Genomic DNA, 19,677 nt, shown 5'->3' on the forward strand with positions numbered 1-19,677 from the left:
CGGTAACTTAGGTTTGGATGAAGGTAATGGAGGATGGGACCTGGGGTCCGCCGACCTTGGCGGGAGCGATTCTAGAACTTGAATTCGTTTCCGAAGGAATTCGGTTAGGTCCTCTAGTGAATCTTGTTCCTTAGTAGCCGCACATTCTTCCCATGCGCGGCGGGTGTATGGATCCAGACGCATAGTTAGTAGATTCACTAGCAACAAGTTCTTATAGTCCGCCGGATCCACGATTTGATCGAGCGTTTGGACGATCCGATCGAAACCTTCCACTAGAGTTCGCAACTCGGATATGGATTCCTTGGAGAGGGTCGGAAGCTTGAACAAAGCTTGAACTTGCTTCTTCTTCAGCAACTTGTTGTTGTTGTATCGCTTACACAAGGTGTCCCAAGCGATCTGATAATTAGCCTTGGTAATCTTCAGGGAATCGACCATACTTTTCGGTTCACCTTGAAGACATCCTTTCAAGTAATGGAATTTCTCCACCTCTGGCAAATCGGTTCTCCAGTGAATCAATGAGGTGAACAAATCCCTGAAGCTCAACCATTCATCGATTTCCCCGCTGAACGTTTGCAGCTTGATCTGCGGTAAACGAACGTGATCGAGAACACCCAGCATAGACGGTTCACGAAAGGATTGTTCCAAATCGGACGGCTCATGCAGTTCCTTAACCTTATCCTTCAAAAAGGACTTCCCTTCATAGTACCGTTCGCTTATTTTCAACCGCAGTTTCTCGAAATACTTCTCCTCGTCTTCAAAATCTTCGTGCGATTTCAGTTCCACTAAAGCGTCACTGAATTTTTCCCATAACTCATCAATTTTCTCCAAACGAACTTCAACTTGTGAAGCTGTAGTCTGGTCATCAAACTTCTGGATGAAAGATGCAATATCGTCAAAGGAAAGCGTTACATCTTCCAACTGCATCGTCAGCTGCCGCAGAGATGCTCCCTTCCTTGTAGTGGGTGCCATATTGTGACGTCAATGGAGGGATACAGGAAGAAATTATGTAATATTCCGCGTGTCGACTTGCTTCGGCGGACATACATATACTGTCCAAATTCACTGACCTGACAGAACAGGTAACTGTTCTAGGAATCCAAATCAATCAACACGCTTTAGTATTTCGATGACGTCACACAAGTATTGGTACGGCAGCGGCTCATTTCCAATTGGGTTCAGAGAAGAGGAGAAGGTGTGGTGTAATATCCAGAGAAACCTTGGCTTCGGCCGGGCATATACTGTGGCAACCTACCTGGAGGTACCTACAGCGGCACTAATCCCGAATTCCGATATTTCTCACCAAGTATGGCAATGCTCAACGGTTGATCATCAATTACTTGGCTCCAACAGTCAAATGCAAGTTTCGTGGTAGTTTGAAGAGGAATAATTGGCATGTAGTATTCGTAGGACTAGCTTCGGTAGGACATATACCGTAGAACTAACCTGGAGGACTTACAACTCCGCAAAACCAGATCCAAAAGTCGAGAATGCTAGATGGATGAATTTCCAGCAGACTTGCTCTAACGAGCAGTTCTCAAACAGGGCTTGCGTGGCAGTAATTGAAGAGGATTCACAAAATTTTCATTTAAAATGGTGTATTATCCGCAGGCCTAGCTTCGGCGGTGCAGTACATATACTATAATTCACTCACCAAGAAGGGAGTAGGATGGCGCTCCCTCTTCCACAACTGTCCACAGCAGCGGTCCACTGTTGCCGTCCGGTTTGGACGGAACGATCGGTACCCGTTGGTCCACCGATTATCCAAAACCGAATGTCGAAGGTTGAACCAGTCTAATCCTCGAAAGCGAAACCACGGTTGTAAGTGATTTCGACGACGGTTGTCGTCTCCGCATACAATAACACCAACAGCATGCATCGAAATATTGGCATTAGTAACATGCAAAATACGCTACGGCTAGACATATACCGAACTAATGAGTATTTACCTGACAAAACAGTTACTCCTGCCCGTTCGGTATTCCAGCGCAAGAGGGGGGGGGTCCAGAAGCACATCGAATCCAAATATTTGTGCTCTCCTAATGTTGCCTAACGCAGCGATTGAATGCTTCACCGATGTCCAAAGTATTCGTCCAACTTCAAAATGTTTTCAGGTTCGCAACAGCCCAAAGCGCAATGGTTGAATTGGCGTAAAATAGTTGTTCAATGCAGCTGTTGTTCTCTTTATCCTCCAAGAATGGCGCTCCTTAACAAACAAATGGGTTCCAATTGCAGTTCCTAACTTCGATGGCGAATTATAACCGGTGCGATGGCGACACCCTCGCGTTGTTGTACCGTAACAACAATGGTGGTTTCCTTCCAACTGGTCCCCGGGTTAGGACATCCGGCTCGAAGGACCAAAATGTTGGATATGTCGACGATTACCTTCGATTAGTGGAGTTTCCCTGTCGACACCAACACTGATGGGGTTTGTCATTAACGTGGGACTTGAGTGGTTGGTGAGGATCACTGCGGAGGGTTGTCACGGTCCTTGGTTCTAGATTCCGCTTATCTAGTAGTCTGGAATCTTCCTTGCAGCACTAATGATGACACTCACGACGATGGTACAATAATAACACTTTATTTTAAAGAGAACAAACACTACATTTACTACATTTATTTCTACATTACTACTTAATATAAAATTATAAGCGGAGGATGTTTTACTCGCGGTGACGATCGAAGTGGACTGATCTCCCGTCGTTGTATCTGGTCATCTCTTGGCCCAAAGTCTTTTTCGTACATTGTAGAGACTCTCCTGCAACGTTCGGGTGATCATCGGTGTTTTAGAGCTCTTTCAGCACCTATGTTCTCTCGACTCGACGTGGCTGTTGTGATCACTACTGGCTTGAATATACGGTGGAAGGTAGCTATTGTTTGATGTCGAGTACGCTGTAGCAGATACAAAGGCGGATTTCTGCATCTGTTGAACTGCAACGTAGGTAGTTCATCGTACACAACAACGATAGTGGTCACAGTGGTATCATTGCATTGCAGCACAGGGTTGTAGTTCGTGGGGGATGTTAATCCACTCTCGTACATGTACTATACCGTTTTCTAAGGAATGTCTGAATTTATATATGGATTCCTCCAAGATCTTTTCTAAATGTTCTTCTTGGAGTACTTAAAAAGATTCCTCCAGAAAACCTTTCAAAGATTCCTTTTGGAAATTAAAAAAAAAACCTTCCAAGGCATGCTCCAGGAATTCTTTTCAAGTGCCATCTAAATAGACATTCTAATTGGAATTCTTCCTTCATCGTTTTTCCTAACGTATTTCTAATCACACCTCCGGGAATTCATAGAAAGAATTTTCCTAGAGCCCCGAGTGTTTCTCCAGTTTGTCTTTCAGGGCCTTCTTCATGAATTCTTGTACTGGTATGCCTTCTAGGATTTCCCAAATGATTATTCCAATGACACCTCCAAGGACTTCTTAAGAAATTCCTCCAGAAATCTTTCGAAATACGCGTTGAAGAACAATTTTAAAAGGTTTTGCAGCATCAGGATCATTCATTCACAAGATTCCTCATTGCTCAGTTTTACAATAAACAATGGTCCACGAAACAGATTTACGTGGAAAGATGCATTCAGCTCCTTCAAATGATTTTCTAGATTAATATGGTCTTCTACAAAGTTGTTCCTAATGATAAGGCCTTCTTTTCAGTGTACATGAAAATAAGCGTGGTCCATATTTTCAAAGAAATGGGAAACCAAACTTTTTTATTTGCAAGAATAACTGTATACATTCTTCGGAATAGTTGTAGATCTTTCAATCTTGAGCAAGTTTGCTGAAGACACTTTTTATGTAGCTTTAAAATTTACCGATCTAGAGGTATTTTTCTGAATAAGCTTAGGGTGGTTCAAGTAAAACCGGTTTTCTGGCGTTAACTTTTTCAGTTCTGATATGGTCGTTATCTCTTTTGGTTCAAAAGTTACAGGCATTTTTCGTAAAAAAATCATAGTTTTTCAAAAAGGTGTTATGACGGGTTGGGGCAAACATAAAAAATATCTTTTGCCCGCATTCAAAAGAAGAAATGTTGTTATAAAACATATAAAAAAAATTAGAGGGGTGTTATTTCTGTAACGCAAGTGAAAAATACTTGAAAGGTGCCCATTTTTTCTAGAAAACACAAGCTTACAAAATAAAACGAAAGTCGTGAACTTCTGTCAACGACCAAAATTTTTGAAGCACAATTTAGTGCTGATTTCGAAACCGACCTTCAAAAAATTTAAAGTAGAACAGTTTTTGAGATTTAGCTCAATATCGAGTTTTGCAACTTTTCAAAATATGTAATTTACTAAAATTCAAATATATTGCGTTTTGTTCAACCAATTTTAAATCTTTTTCCATAAATTAAAAGCTGAATACAATACCATTCGGTCATCTGAATACAGGTTTTGCGTCAGATTGATGAAATTCAAGATATTGGCGAGTTTTAGGGACGATCTTCTTAAATTTTAGCAAAATTCTCTAATTTTTTTGAAGAAATGTATTTGTTTCAATAAGAAAAAACCAACTTAAAAATTCTTTCTCGACGTTTATTTGACATATCATATGTAGGCGAGTTACAGTAAAAAATTCAGCTCAATCGGAGCATTGATTACGGAGAATGAGGTGTGTGAAGTGAGCAACGTTGCTTAAAAATAGAACAAAAATCGATTTCAAATCATCAACCTTGTATGGAAAGTCGAAAAATTTTCCGCTCTACTGTAATTTTTTTCCTTCGCGTTTTCGAACTCAGGGCATGATTCTACACCAAAAATGATCATCAGCTTACCGAGTTCAAAAATGCTGTAAACTAGTGAAATCAGCAATATCTTTTGAACGGAATTCGGTAGCAACATTCTCAGCGCTCGAAAATGCGCGTTTTGAAAGCTCCAAAAGTTGTTCTTAGGCGACTTCGACGAGAAATGTGAACCAAAAAAGATAAAGCAGCAGGTTCTAGCGTCACCCTATAAAAACTATGGGAAAATACTCCAAATTTGGTCAAAACAGTATAAACGCTTAATCTTTTTTGTTTCAAATTTCTCATCAAAGTTGTCTTAAAACCATTTTTAGAGCTTTAAAAAACGCACATTTTCGTGTGCTGAGAATGTTGCTACGTCATTCCGTTCAAAAGAAATTGATGATTTTCTAGAAAAAAATTGGCACTTTTCAAGTATTTTTCACTTGAGTTACAAAAATAACACCCCTCTTATTTTTTTATATGTTTTATAACAACATTTCTTCTTTTGAATGCGGGCAAAAGATATTTTTTATGTTTGCCACAACCCGTCATAACGCCTTTTTAAAACACTGTGATTTATTAAGAAAAATGCCTGTAATTTTTGAACCAAAAGAGATAACGACCATCTCAGCGCACGAAACGACGCGTCTTCAAATGGTCTACAAGTGTTTCTTGGGCGACTTTGATGAAAAATCGAAACTGAAAAAGTTAACACCAGAAAACCGGTTTTTCTTGAACCACCCTAAGCTTACTCAGAGAAATACCTCTAGATCGGTCAATTTTAAAGCTACATAAAAAGTGTCTTCAGCAAACTTGCTCAAAATTGATAGATCTACAACTATTCCGAAGAGCGTATATAGTTATTCTTGCAAATAAAAAAGTTTGGTTACCAATTTCGTTGAAAATATGGACCACGCTAATTTTCATCTATATTGAAAAGAGGGCCTTATTTTTAGGAACAACTTTGTAGAAGACCATTTTAATCTAGAACATCATTTGAAGGCACTGAATGCATCTTTCCTCGTAAATCTGTTTCGTGGACCATTGTGCATTCCACCAAATCCTAACTTCACCTGCCGAATCCACATATGAATCTCATCATAAAACCTGTTGGTGTCTTCCAATCCCAGCAAAGTTGTACCTAAGCTTTGATCCAACCGTAGTTCTATCTTCAAACCCTTTTGAAGCCACCCCAAGATCCCCAGTGAAATGCATCTAAAAATGTCAGTAAGCATGAGCAATGATAGAAAATGTCTCATGAAAAAAAAAGGTCATGACATTTTATTTCCATCACTTGCGGTGTAAATTTCCATCCGTTTACTTTACCAATCTATAGTGATGATTAATTATGGAAAATTAATGATGTTGACAAAAAAATGTTCATGCTAGGGACGGAGATATTAGCGAAAAACAAAATTACATTTTTATGACATTTCCCATTCCTGTTCCCCAGAATCCCACCAACAAGAAACAAATTAGTGCACACTTTCACGAGGGTGAACCACATATTTTGAATTCAATCACGCTTTCCATGTAAGCCGGCAACTGAAATTCAATGGTGACCTTTTGGCATGTAGCAATACGATTTTTAGTGCAATATAATGTACTTTTATCACAATAAGCTCGAGCTGAGGCAAACATTCGATGGAAGTGGTTGATAATAATACTAGATATGGGATCCTAAATAAAACATTAAATAGTATTTTTCCAATTCAACTACAAAATTACCTTCCTCTAGGGATCAATTGAAATGCAACGGACCTACCATGTCTAGCTAGGTTTCTGCAATATTCTCCTCAGTCACAGCTCCTGATCAAAACCAGCGGTTGAAATGCAGATTCTAATCCTCACTATTCTGTGTTTTTCACTACTCAGCCATGTAAACTCTGACAACGATGAACTTGCTCAATCTCTAATAGAAACCGTGGTCCAACTCCAGCATCTTGATGTGTCACTTGCTCAAGAGGATATTTGTGTTATAAGAAACAACGCGACGAATTTGGCATGGGAAGAAACTATCAAGGAGTTTGCCAAAGTTGTGTCGCTCCTTCGCAATCCTGTAGCTTATGCAACGTTGGAAACATTCCCACTTATGTATCGACGCTGTTCAATCTTCGTAGTTCAATTGGATTTCAATGATTCAAGAGCATTTGGGCAGAGAATAGCGGTAGCGATGACACAACATGAAAAGTGGGACCGATATGGAAAAATAATCTTCGTTACGATCAACGCACCGGATTCAATTGATTTGAGCTATGTTTTGCAGGCCTACAGCAGCTGCGTGATATATGCGGGGATCATCAATTCAGTTCTTCTACTGGGGTTTGGAGACTCCTCTGTGGCCCTCTTCGCGATGAACTATTTCACAAAGATAGCTCGATTGGATTACAATGGTACTATAAAAGCGTCTGCAGTATTATTGTACAACCATTTTGTCAACTTGGGAGGACACCAATTCAATGTGGCCGCAGAGGAACATTCAACATTACTCTTCTACGAGAATGGACAATTGCAAGGTCCAACGTATATGTCTGTTGAAACATTTTGTACGAAAATCAATGCTACCTGCGTATGGTGGAAAACACCTGCCCCACTTGATGAAAAGCTGAAACTCTTTCGGGACAACCATATCAACTTGATTCCCAATTTGTTTTTGCGCTGGCAACAAACGGATGTATTTATTTTCCCTATGCATGAAGGAATTTGTTTGCTAGTCCCAGAACGAAAAGTTAACAACATTAACCGACTAACTAAACCATTCGAGATCGACATTTGGATCTTCTTGCTCATATTGGGAATACTTTGTGCCGGCATGAGTTGTTTTCTGAAACATACTTTTCCTCGGAGTCTTATAGAAATCACCATTTTTGGTCCTCCCATAGCGGAACATGAGATGCGATTCATCGAACGAACAACCTTTTGCGCCCTATCGGTGTTGATGTTCATTCTGTGCGAGACTTACAGTGCCAAGATGCTTGCATTCATGATGGCCTTGAAGTACCAACCACACTACGACACGGTGGACGACTTCGTAGGATCTGGAATCCCTACTTTGATGCATAATACTAGTGTGGAATACTGGATGAGATATAGACCGGAACTCCTGGAAACTGCCGCACTAGGCAACGAAAAAATACCATTTGATCACCCTCGATACTTGAACTATGCAAGGACACTGGGTTGTTTAAAGGCCAAAACTATCGTCGGCGGAATAGAAAACTTCGACTTTTCGAGAAATCAATACCGGTACTACGTGTTGCAGGAACAGCTGCTTACTGGTTTCCGAGTGCATTCTTTCTCGAAACACGATCCGTTTAGCAAGAAATTTCGAGAAGTTTATGACAAACTTTGGGAGAGTGGATTGTGGGAGTTTTGGCATGATTCATCGCTTACCTTGTACAAACGGAAACTGGATTTCGAGTATGACTTCTTGCCGTTTGAAGAGGTGATTTCGTTTTGGCATATTTTGACGTACGGATTGATCATCAGCACAATTGCGTTCGTGGCCGAGCTAGTTGTACACTGGTATTTTAATGGTCGACTGCGTCTCGATTGGCATAGTGTTCGCAATAAGATTGTCAAACGATTTGTTAAATAAATAAAAGAGAATAAACAGAAAAACTGATGGTAACCTCAAAGGGTTTATACATGATTTTATTTCGAGAATTTCTCCAGGAATACGAGACTTGTCGAGGATTGTTACAAGTATTTTCAAATAATTCGTAAGGAATACATAAATAAACTCCCTAAAGATTTTCCAAGAATTCTACGGATCTACGAATTTCATCGTGCATTCCTCTGAAAATTGGGCTTCGTGGCCGAGCGGTTAGCGGCGTCAGTCGTTTAGGTGTCTTGTAAGCCTCGGAGTGTGGGTTCGATTCCCGCTCCAGTCGGGGAAAACTTTTCGTCAAACGGAAAATTCTCCACTGGGCCACTGGGTGTTATATGTGTTGTCCGTTGTCGAATGTTTGTACTGTTCAGTCTGTAGTGGCCGTAAGGTCGAAGACGGTGTAATTGTCTTTAAAAATTATTCCGAAGATTTCTCCAGGAATTCATTTTGGATTTGCTCTAGAATTCTATTTTTAAAATCTGTTTATTATTGTAACGTAAGATCAGAAATTCTTTGGACATTTTAAACAAATCTTCTGTAGTAGGCCTGTGCGTAATGTAAGGTAGATAATAAAGAACCCTTTGTACCGAACTGGACGTCTTTCCTACACTTCACAAATGCTTTATAAATTTTTCCTGGGATTTTCCGAATGGCTTCTCCAGCATTGTTACGATTTTTATCAGAAATTCAGCCATTCCATAGGAAAACGATATAGTGCAACTCCGATTGTCGTGAAACTTTGTGGGTTTGTAGATCATCGAAAAAAAATTAGACCCGTATTTTTTATTTATTCATTAGAGTGACCAATTAACAGATAGGGTGGTCCTAAGAATCAAGGTCAAAACTAAACATTAAAAAAATAATAACTTTGAGGGAAAAATACTTGAAGGAGCCAAATTATTGGTCTTGGTACCAAAGGGGTACACTGGTTTTATATTTTTAGCAAAAAATTCAGGAAATTTGGCGTGACATATCAAAAAATCGGAGATATATGTTTTTTTTAGTTTTTGAGATTTTTTTTTTAAATAAAAGGTTTCATTTTTTTAATACAAAACATTCTTTTAGATTTGATTATATTTTGAATCCTTATTAAATTATGGATACCAAAAACACTAGAAATCACTCAGGGGTCTCCAGTTAGCCTAGTGCTAAAGCCTATGGATCGCCAATCCAGAGACGTCGGGCTCGATTCCCGTTCCGGTCTGGAAAAAATATCGACTCCCTGGGCATAGTGTATCATTGTACTTGCCACACAAATTGTACAAATTTATGCAATGGAAGGAAAAGAATGTCTTTCAATTAATAAGGCTGATACAAATTTTATTTTGACTTTTTGTCTCCCCCCCCCTTCAAAAATTTTTGGCTGGATTTTGCATTTTGAGGGGGCAGATAAAAAAATATTTATCAAAATTTCGGGTCTTGCTTAAAATTCTTTAACAAATCCGATGAGTTTTTAATATTTTTCAAATTAAATGCTTTATTATTTTTATCCCCCCCCTCGACCGGTCAAAGAGTGGTGGGACAAAAAGTGAAATAAATATTTGTAACGGCCTAACTGTGGAAGTGCTCTAAATAATAAGTTTAAGAGAGGCAGACCAAGTCCAAGGCATAGTTTTAGGAGAATTTACAATTTTAGGCAATTTTAGAGCAGCTAGTATCAAATTATATGACTCTCTACATTCAAAAAATCATATCTTAAAAACTATAAAACATACATTTCTGATTTTTTATATGTTACGCCAGATTGCCTGAGTCTAAAACTGGTCCCGAGACCATCAAAACCTAATATTACACGGTATTAGAGCCTGAAATTCCTCAAAACTGCCACCATTTTGGACATTTTGGCCGCCATCTTGGATACTCTGGTCGCCATTTTTGGACTCTATACGTTTTCCCCATACCAAACTAATCCTATACTGCATGATTTTAAAGCCTAAAACTTCTTGAAACAGTTATCATCTTGAATATTGGGCCGCCATCTTAGAAGTTATGGTCGTCATTTTTCGGTGGCCAGCCGTTGTATCCAATATTTCGCTCACTCGCCAGGCCACGTATGGCGTATATTGGCGGTGGTCTGAGCGCAACCAACAAAGGACGTCTCGCGCATCGGTCCAAAAAAATCTCTCGCTGATATCGAAAGACAGTGTCTCAGAAATTGTGTTGGCGAGCCTGGTGCCAAGAACTGCGCTCTGTAGCTCCAGTCTTGGGATAGAGATGAATTTCAAGGGTGCTACTCGTGATTTAGCACCGGCGATCGCGCACTCCACCTTATTACCTTGTTGAAGTCGAAGGTATACAACCGCCGCGTATCCTAACTCGCTAGCATCTACAAATGTATGTAGCTGAATCTTCGTATCGGTACTGATTATTGTCAAGGCACGGTAACAACCGGGATTGTTGATATCTTGTAGTTTTGAAATAATGCGCAACCATTGCATCCATTTGGTATGCAGACTGTCTGGTATTTAATCATCCCAATCTATGCCGGAACGCCAAATCTCCTGGAAAAGTTTTTTGAGGAAGACAAGTACGCTGGAGAGTAGGCCCAAAGGATCAAAAACGGACTTTTTTCTCCACTCAAAAGTTCATAATCGTACTTTGGCGAAAGTTTGTAGGTGTAACTGTCTATGCTCGTGCACCACCACATGCCGAGGACTTTTTCCACAGTAGATTCCGATCCAAAGTGAAGACTTTTGAGGTATGTCTTTTCCTGATGAAGAGCTTGAAGAACAGAGATGGAATTCGAAGTCCAATTCCGAATTTCGAAGCCAGCTTGAGCATGAACGTATCGGACCTCTTGTGCTACCTGAATGGCTTCTTCTTCGCTTTCTACGCTGAGCAGCATGTCGTCCACATAATGTTGTTTGGTGATCGCTTCGGCTGCCCTCGGGAATTGTTCAACGTATTTGCTTGCATTCAATTTTTTTATAAACTGTGCACAACTTGGAGAACAGCTTGCGCCGAACTTCATAATCTGCGACACGTATGTAGACGGCATATCATCTTCAGGATAATCTTTCCATAAAAACAGTTGACAATTCTGATCTTCTTTTGTGACTCTAACCTGGAGAAACATTTCCCTAATGTCCCCGCAGATTCCGATCCTATTCTCCCGAAACCTGTACAGAATATTGTTGAGGGGGACTAGCTGATCGGGACCCTTGATCAGCATTGAATTCAGCGATACGCTTCCGGTCTTTGCCGCGCAATCCCAGACAATACGCAACTTTCCTGGTTTGTTTGCGTTAAACACTGGAAATATTGGAATATACCAGAAACGATGTGTCTGCTCCGGAAGTTCTGCTTTTGATAGTTTTCGTACGTAACCCTTTGCTTTGTAGTATTCGATTCTTTCTCTCAGTGCCGTCGCTAGTGTGGGATCTTTGTTCATTCTAGATTTCAAGCAAAGAAATCGACGCAAAGCTAGAGGTTTACTGTTTGGTAGCCGAAAATCGTCGTATTTCCATAGCAAACGGGTTTCATAATGTCCGTCGTCTGTCTGAACTACTTTGTTCAAAATTTGTAGAGCTCTCTGGTCTTCTCGGGATAACAGTGGTTTATCAGGTTTCGTGACACCAAGTCCTTCTAGCGAAAGATAGTCTTTCAGCGCTTGCTCCAAGAAAATATCTTCCTTTTCGCGGCAAGGGCAGACCTGAATACATACCGTGATAAGCAAGAAGCAGATCATCCTCGTCAGACCCACCATGAAGAACCCATCCCAACCAAGTTTTTGTTGCAATGGGTTCATTTATCTTCCCCTCTCGTCCTTTCAAAGGATAACTGAGATTGGCATTCTTAATTCCTATCTGTAAACGAGGTTGCGCGTTCTGATAAGATTCGATTGGAATTCCACGTAAATGTTCGTACTGATTAGCTAGTTCTCGGGCGTCAACAGACTGATGGAAGAGATCTAAAGCGGGAACCGTATGAAACCCTTGGAGCCAATACTTCCTTTGATTTGTCCAAGTTCCGGAGATTTGCCCGTTCAGTTTGGTTGACTCGTTTCCTAGACGACCCATGTTTCCTGTCCACTTGAGACAAAGTAGTTCACGCTTTCCTTCGATCTCCAAATCGTTTGCAAGCGTCGCATCCATCAAGGTGTAAGAGGATCCGTCGTCCAGGAAGGCAAACGTTCTTATGCTTTTCTGAGGACCATACAGAATAACAGGGATGACCCTGAACAAGGTCTTGTTGCTGATCTGATGATGGATGTTGCATTCACTAGCTGAGGGTTTTTGGTTATCAGTCTTGTGAAGATCGCCAGACGCGTTAGATTCGGCCTCGGATGTAACAGTAGCGGCTGCATCTCGTTGGTTGTTGTGGAGTAACTGATGATGTTTATATTGGCATCCGATCTTGCCACAGACTTTCTGTGATTTGCAGGTTCCTGGAAGAATTCTTGGAGGAATCCATGTAGAAATCTTCGGAAGCATTACTAGATAAATCCTTAGAGGAATCTTTGGAGGTATTCCTGAAGGAATACTTGGAGGATTTCTTGGAGAAATCTTTGGTAGAACCTCTGGAAAAAACCTTGAATGAACTCCTGGAGCAATCCCTGGAGGATTTCCCGGAGGAATCCTCGGAGAAATACTTAACGGAAATCTTCGGGGCATTCCTAAAGGAATACTTGGAAGAATTATTGGAGGGATTTCTGCAGGAATCCCGTAAGGAATACTATGAGGAATGGTTTTAGGAGTCCTTGGTGGAATCTCTGAAGGAATTTCTGGAGAAATCCTTGGGGAAGTTCCTGTAGGAATCCTTGGAGGAATTCCGAGAGGAATACTTTGAGGAATTTTTGGAGAAATCCTTGTTCCTGGAGGAATCTTTGGAGAAATTCTTCGAGGAGTCTTTAAAAGAATTGTTGGAGGAATCATTGGAAAAGTTCCTTGAAGAATGATTGGAGGCCTTGAAGAATGATTGGAGGAGTTCTTGTAGGTATCTGTGGAGGGTTTCCTGGAGGAATCCTTGAAGGCATTCCTGGTGGAATCCTCTGAGGAATTCCTGGAAGAATCCTTTGATGAATTCTCAAAGGAATTCTTGGAGGAAATCCTGGACGAATCCTTTTATTCCAGGAGGAATTCTTTACGACATTCTTGAAGGACATTCCTGTAGAAATCCTCGGAGGATTTTCTTGGAAGTATTCCTGGAGGATAGCTTGGAGTAATTCCTAGAGGAATCTTTGAAGGAATTCCTGGAATAATCCTTAGATGAATTTCAGAAGGAGTTCTTGGAGGTGTTCCTAGACGAATCCTTGGATTTCTGGAGGATTCTTGGAGAAATTGTTGGAGGAATTCTGGGAGTATAAAGAGATAAACCAGCATCGGCTGCAAGTCTCTCTAATAACGATACCTAGCCTAACCTCTTGGAGTAAATTGCTGAGGAATCTTTGGAGGAGTTTCTGGAGGAATCCTTAGAAGAATTCTTGGCGGAATTTATGATGGAATCATTGGAGGAATTCCTAAAGTAAACTTTAGAGGAATTTGTTGATAAAAATTTTGAGGAATTTCTGGAGATATCCTTGGAGGAATCTTCGGAGGAATTTCTGAAGGAATCGTTGAAGGAATTCCTGGAGAAAGCCTTGGAAAAATTTCTGGAGAAATCTTTGGTGGAATTCCGGCAGCAATCTTTGAAGGAATTCTTGGAAGAATCGTTGAAGGAATTCCTGGAGGAATCCTCGGTAGATATTCAGGAGGAATCCTTGAAGGAATTCCTGGAGGAATACTTGGTAGAATTGTTGGAGTAATACTTGGAGGAATCCTTGGTAGAATTACTTGAAGAATCATTGAAGGAATTCATGGAGAAATCCTTGATAGAATTCCTGGAGGAATCTTTGAAGGAACTCCTGGAGGAATACTTGGATGATATCCCGGAGGAATCCTTGGAGAAATACCTAAAGGAATCCTTCGGGGTATTTCTGAAGGAATCCTTGGAAGAATTATTGGTAGAATCCTTGGTGGAGTCTCTGGAGGAATTTTTAATTAAATGCTTGGGAAGTTCCTGCAGGAATAATTGGAGGAGTTCTTGTAGGAATTCTTGAAGGATTTCCGAGAGGAATCCTTCAAGGAATTTTTGAATTTTTGGAGAAATCCTTGTAGGAATCTTTGGGGGAATTCTTGGAGGAATCCTAGAAGAAATTGTTGGAGGAATTATTGGAGGAGTTTCTTGTAGAATCATTGGGGGAGTCTCTGGAGGAATCCTTGGAGGAATCTGTGGAGGATTTCCTGAAGAAATCCTTGGAGGGATTGCTGGATGATTCATTGGAGGCCCAAGCAACCAATAGTTCGGATAAAATAGCATGTTTGGGCTTAATCAGCTATTCGAAGGAAGATGAAAAGCATTCTATTCAGCTCGCTTTTTAAGTAATTATCCGAACTTGAGTTCACAAAAAGTACACTTGTGTCGCTGAAAGGAACGCTATGCAGCTTAAAAATAAGCTTCGAAAAAATGAAAAAAATGTGTTTAGTCCTCAAAAGTAATTTATTATTAAGGAACATTAGTTCATGTAGAATCCAAATTGACTATTACCTTGAAATAAATTTTGATGTTTTTTACTTACTGAGATTTGAACTCGGGTTCTCCTCGTTGAAAGCCGGTGCCTAACCACTACTCCATGTATGTGTTGTTAGGCACTGTGGGATTTTACTCAATGTGCTGATATCATATAGTAGAGCTCAATCAGGTTCGCGTGTGAACTTTCCCTGAACTTGGAATACTTTTTGAAGTCGAAAGTTCGAAAGAAGTTCACGTGGAACTTCTTGTGAACTTACACAGTTTGACATTTTCAATTTGTTGTGGTTCGCAGTGCAAAGCATTCAATTGGGGCCAGTGTATCGGCGTTAAGAAAAGATTATAAGTTTTCATCTTGGTTTCCAGTGACTACGATTGCGTCGATTACCGGCGCGCTGCAGCGACAAGTGAGACGGGTGTAAAAACATCCAGCAAAGCTGCAAAATTTTTGTGCGCAGCCGAAAAACCCCCGGTGGAATCCTGGGGGAACAGTTGTCCGCTGCGTGGGCAGCTTTTGAGCACACAATACGGATCCTCTGCGTTGATTACAAGTAAGTACGTTGAAATATTATAGTGGAACAAAGTGTACTTGTGAAATTAACACAAGCTGTGGCTGCTGGGCTCGATTTCCGAGTGATTTAATTGAATGAGAACTTCTCCCCGGCCCCGCTGTCGCCGAAGTTCAAGTGAAGTTCACATTTGGTACGGTTAATATTTATCCGAACTTTGAGTAGTAAGTTCAAAACAAGTACGAAACAAGTTCGAAACGGAACTTTCCAAGTTGTTGGAATATGTCCAACTGAACTTTATTTGAGTTTTAAAGGCACGCAAAAGTTCAACATGAGTTCGGTTAATATTTGATTGAACTCTGTTTCAAAGTTCAACATAAGTTCTTTTTGAACCTTTTTTCGACTTTAATGTCGTTTTGAAGAGAAGTCAAAAGCTTGTACATGTACTTCCAAGTTCATAAACAATACAAGAGTAACTTTTTGGAGAATTAAGTTCAACGAAACCGGAATTGAACGAAACGTGAACTTCTGAGTTCGTTCTTCAAGTGGAATCCGAACTTTTGGTTGCTTGGGGGAATTACTGGAGGAATCCTCGGACGAATTCCTAGAAGAATCCTTTGATGAATGCCAGAGGAATTCTTGGATAAAATCCTGGATCAATCCTTGGATTCCTGGAGGAATTCTTGAAGAAATTTTTGGAGGAAATTCCTGTAGAAACCCTCGGAGGATTTTCTTGGAAGTATCCCTGGAGGATAGCTTGGAGTAATTCCTAGAGGAATTCCTGGAACAATCCTTAGATGAATTTCAGAAGGAATCCTTGGAGTAGTTCCTGTACGAACCCTTGGATTTCTGGATTTTTGTAGGAATTCTCGGAGTACTTAGAGATGAACCAGCCTCGGACGGCAAATCTCTCTAATAAAGACATCTAACCTAACTTCTTGAAGAAAATTCCTGAGGATTCCTTGGAGGAGTTCCTGAAGGAATACTTGGAGGAGTTCTTGGAGGAATCCTTGAAGGAATTCCTGTAGGAATCCTTGGAGGATTTCCCGGAGGAATCCTTGAAGAAATACCTGAAGGAATCCTTTGGGGTATTCCTGAAGGAATCTTCGGAAGAACAATTGGAAGAATTGGGTAAGCGGACCTGGTGTAATGGTTAGAACACTTGAGCATCACGCCGAGGATCTGGGATCGAATCCCACTCCCGACAAACTCGCAAAATGTGAGTCCTTCCTTCGGATGGGAAGTAAAGCGTGGGTCCCGAGATGAACTAGCCTAGGGCTAAAAATCTTGTTAATACAGATAAAAAAAATGGAAGAATCCCTGGTGGAATCTCAGGAAGAATTTCTGGAAAAATCCTTGAGGGAGTTCTTGTAGAAATCATTGGAGGAGTAGGAATTCTTGAAGGAATTCTGAGAGGAACCCCTTGAGGAATTTCTGGACGATATTTTGGAGAATTCCTTGGAGGAGTCCTAGAGGAATCTTTGGAGGAATTCTTGGTGGAGTCCTTGAAGAAATTGTTGGAGGAATCATTCGAGGAGTTCCTTGTAGAATCATTGGAGGGGTCCCTAGAGCAATCCTTGGAGAAATTCCTGGAGGAACCCTTGGAGTAATTTCTGTAGAAATCCTGGGAATTCTTGGAAGTATCCCTGGAGGAAAGCTTGGAGGAATTCCAGGAGGAATCTTTGAAGGAGTTCCAGGAAATTCATATACTTAAGTGCAATTTCATGCATTTGCGCCCCAAGGCCTGTTCCACTACGTTTGCAAACTGTCTTTTTTTTTTCTCGTGAAAACCAGGCAAAACCGGAGCACTTCTGAAGTAGACTAACACTTGAAACAAGCTGGACATCGCAGCAGAGTTACAGATCAAGATCAAGGCCTTGCTTAGCACTCGCCCAGGATGGAGATCCTTCACTTGGGTCCTCTGCACTCAAAAAGTATGAGTAGTTTACGTGATGGCTACTGAATTTGTACATTATTTTCACCCACTTTCTGCGGGGGTCCAAATTACCTTCCCTACCCTATGTTCCATCTTCCCGAACCTCTGAGTTTGTGGGACACAATAGAGACACGTGCGGCTATAATTCAGAGATCTAATCACCGCGTTCTCTCTGCACTCGATGGAGGAGCAGAGAGTTCTCCCAAAAAGTTCAGCATGCTGGACAGCTGATTTTCCATATGATTTTCTTTGTTTACGTTTTTCTTCGTTAAAAGCCGCACAGGGTAACTCACTCTCTTCAGCTGCACTGTAATTCTCAACATAGCGTGGAATCATATTCAGCGTGAGAGCTCCCCAATCTCACCAACTCTCCCACATCGAATGCTACTCGGAAAACCAATTCGAAATCCGTATGCTGTTTGAAACTGAAGACTGCTTCGAAGGAAGACGATCTGAACCCCACCCCTCCTTCTTATTGCACCTCCAGCTGATGATGGCCCACATCGATACGGATACGGCACCAGTTCGAGCAGTTTGTTGGGCACTCCTCGCACGCCAGTCACTAGCAGTAGCAGTAGCCGGTCGCGTTGGTTGTTCAGCAGTGCGGAAAATATGATTCACCACGTAATAGCCGATCAAGACGCCGCCGCTGCCACCCATCGATAACCATCCGCCGATTACCTATTGGGGGAGCGCGAGTGTTCGTCGCATTTTCCGATGCGCGTTAGAACGGCCGGCTTCAGTTTGCAATCAACCGCCGGCGAAAGAGGCAACTGCAGCAGTTGAACGGTCGTTCGTTCGGTGTCTCCTCCTCTGAAGAGGCGCGCGTGATACTCAAGAAGTGCACGAAACAGAAACCGTGGAAAACAGAGCGTTTAGTGAAGAACAACTGTTTTTGTTGGTCTCGACTTGTCGTCGTCGTTCCGTAATTAGAACAGTGCTGTTGCACTGCACCAGCCGGCGAGCCGGAAAATACGGGAAAAGTGCGACCTCGGTTCGGGAATAGTGACAGGAATTTCAGAACTTTTCTGTTTGCTGTTAAGGTCATACGCGCGGGAAGTGGGTGCAACAGAGCGACGGACGGCGGCGAGGTGCAGAACGAAGGTTGTGTCGGAGGATTGTGAAGGAGTTTAGTTTTGCTTGCGAATTTGTTGGTTGAATGAGTTCGGGTTAGAGTGGGGTGTTTATGTGTTTCATTATTCAAGCTCGAGAGTCCTGGCCAATTAAATATTCCGCCCCAGTGCATTTGTAAGTGGGTCGAGTGATGTGAATTTTAGGTGTTTGCTTTTGTGCCATGGAACGTTTGGCCATATGAAGTGAAGTGAGGAAAAAAATAACTTGGATGGGATTGGGTCACTAAAACAACCAAAACAAAATATTAAATCGCTGGAGTCGCTGAAAATTGTGTGAAAAGCACATAATAACCCCTAGAATGCTGCATGAAAACTAATTAGGGCAAGGTACGTATTGATCGGTTGATTTCAAATTTTACTTGAGATGATCAACGACACAGGATACATACATTTTTTTTTATAGAATGAAAAAATCTGCAACAGATACCCAAGAGGTGGTTCCTCGGGTGATGTGGGGATCGACCCACTCAAAACTCATTCTCTCTCTTCCTTACCTTCGCGGTACGCCCGTTAGGGATGACTTCGAGAAGGGGGGGACCGTACATGAGTACACTCTAATAGTAAGCGTTCCACCAGCTACCGCCTTAAGTTGTTCACTCTCCCCTGGAGGCTCGGGTCTTGGCTAGTACTTAGACTACCCGTTGAACTCAAGCTCCTGGATGGGGAAGGGGGGCCAACTCAACTAGCTGTTGTTTGTTTGTAATTTATATATCTAATCAACAGGCTCTATATAAGCCCCAATGATTTTACTTAAATCTAAAGTCTAACATGACAAAGTAACATATCGCAGTCAAAAATAAAACTTAAACATAAGCACAAGAAAAACTGTTAACACAATCCAATTAATAGTCAAAATTAACAAACAAAAAAAAACATACAAAACTACAAACTAATTACGCCTTGAAAAAAAAAACAAACTAAACCTCCGACGAAGTATTTGACGAGACACATTAAAATCGAATAATGAACAAACTCTATTGAAGTTACGTTGCAGGCCGTTAACACCCCCAAACATACTGTAGTTCGTCCGGTTTAAGGGTGGCCGCAGCATGTAATTGTTGCGAAGAGCACGAGGTTGAACATTAATATTTAGTTGACCCAGAATGGCGGGGCAATCAAGGCGTCCTTGCAGAGTGTCCGAGACCAGTAAAGCCCTGGCTGTGTCCCTACGGGTCGATAAAGGTTCCAGATGTATCAGCTGGCAACGGCTTTCATAACTTGGCAAATTATACGGATTGGACCAAGGCAAACGTCGAAGAGC

At 41.2% G+C, this 19,677-nt stretch overlaps 1 protein-coding gene across 17 annotated transcripts in view; it reads left to right on the top strand.

Moving 5' to 3' along the window:
* Nucleotides 1-19,677, top strand: part of LOC109424083 (uncharacterized) — a 638,365-nt gene that overhangs the window by 94,720 nt on the left and 523,968 nt on the right. The window contains exon 1 of one of the 17 annotated variants that reach the window (XM_029880215.2): nucleotides 17,818-18,743. The exons of the other annotated variants lie outside the window; for them this stretch is intronic. The gene's annotated coding sequence lies outside the window, so the exon portion shown is untranslated. Of the gene's footprint in view, nucleotides 1-17,817; nucleotides 18,744-19,677 lie in introns of those variants that run through there. 17 annotated transcript variants of the gene reach the window in all.

Source organism: Aedes albopictus, chromosome 3 (genome assembly GCF_035046485.1).
Source record: "Aedes albopictus strain Foshan chromosome 3, AalbF5, whole genome shotgun sequence".
In the NCBI taxonomy this organism is placed as follows: Eukaryota; Metazoa; Arthropoda; class Insecta; order Diptera; family Culicidae; genus Aedes; species Aedes albopictus.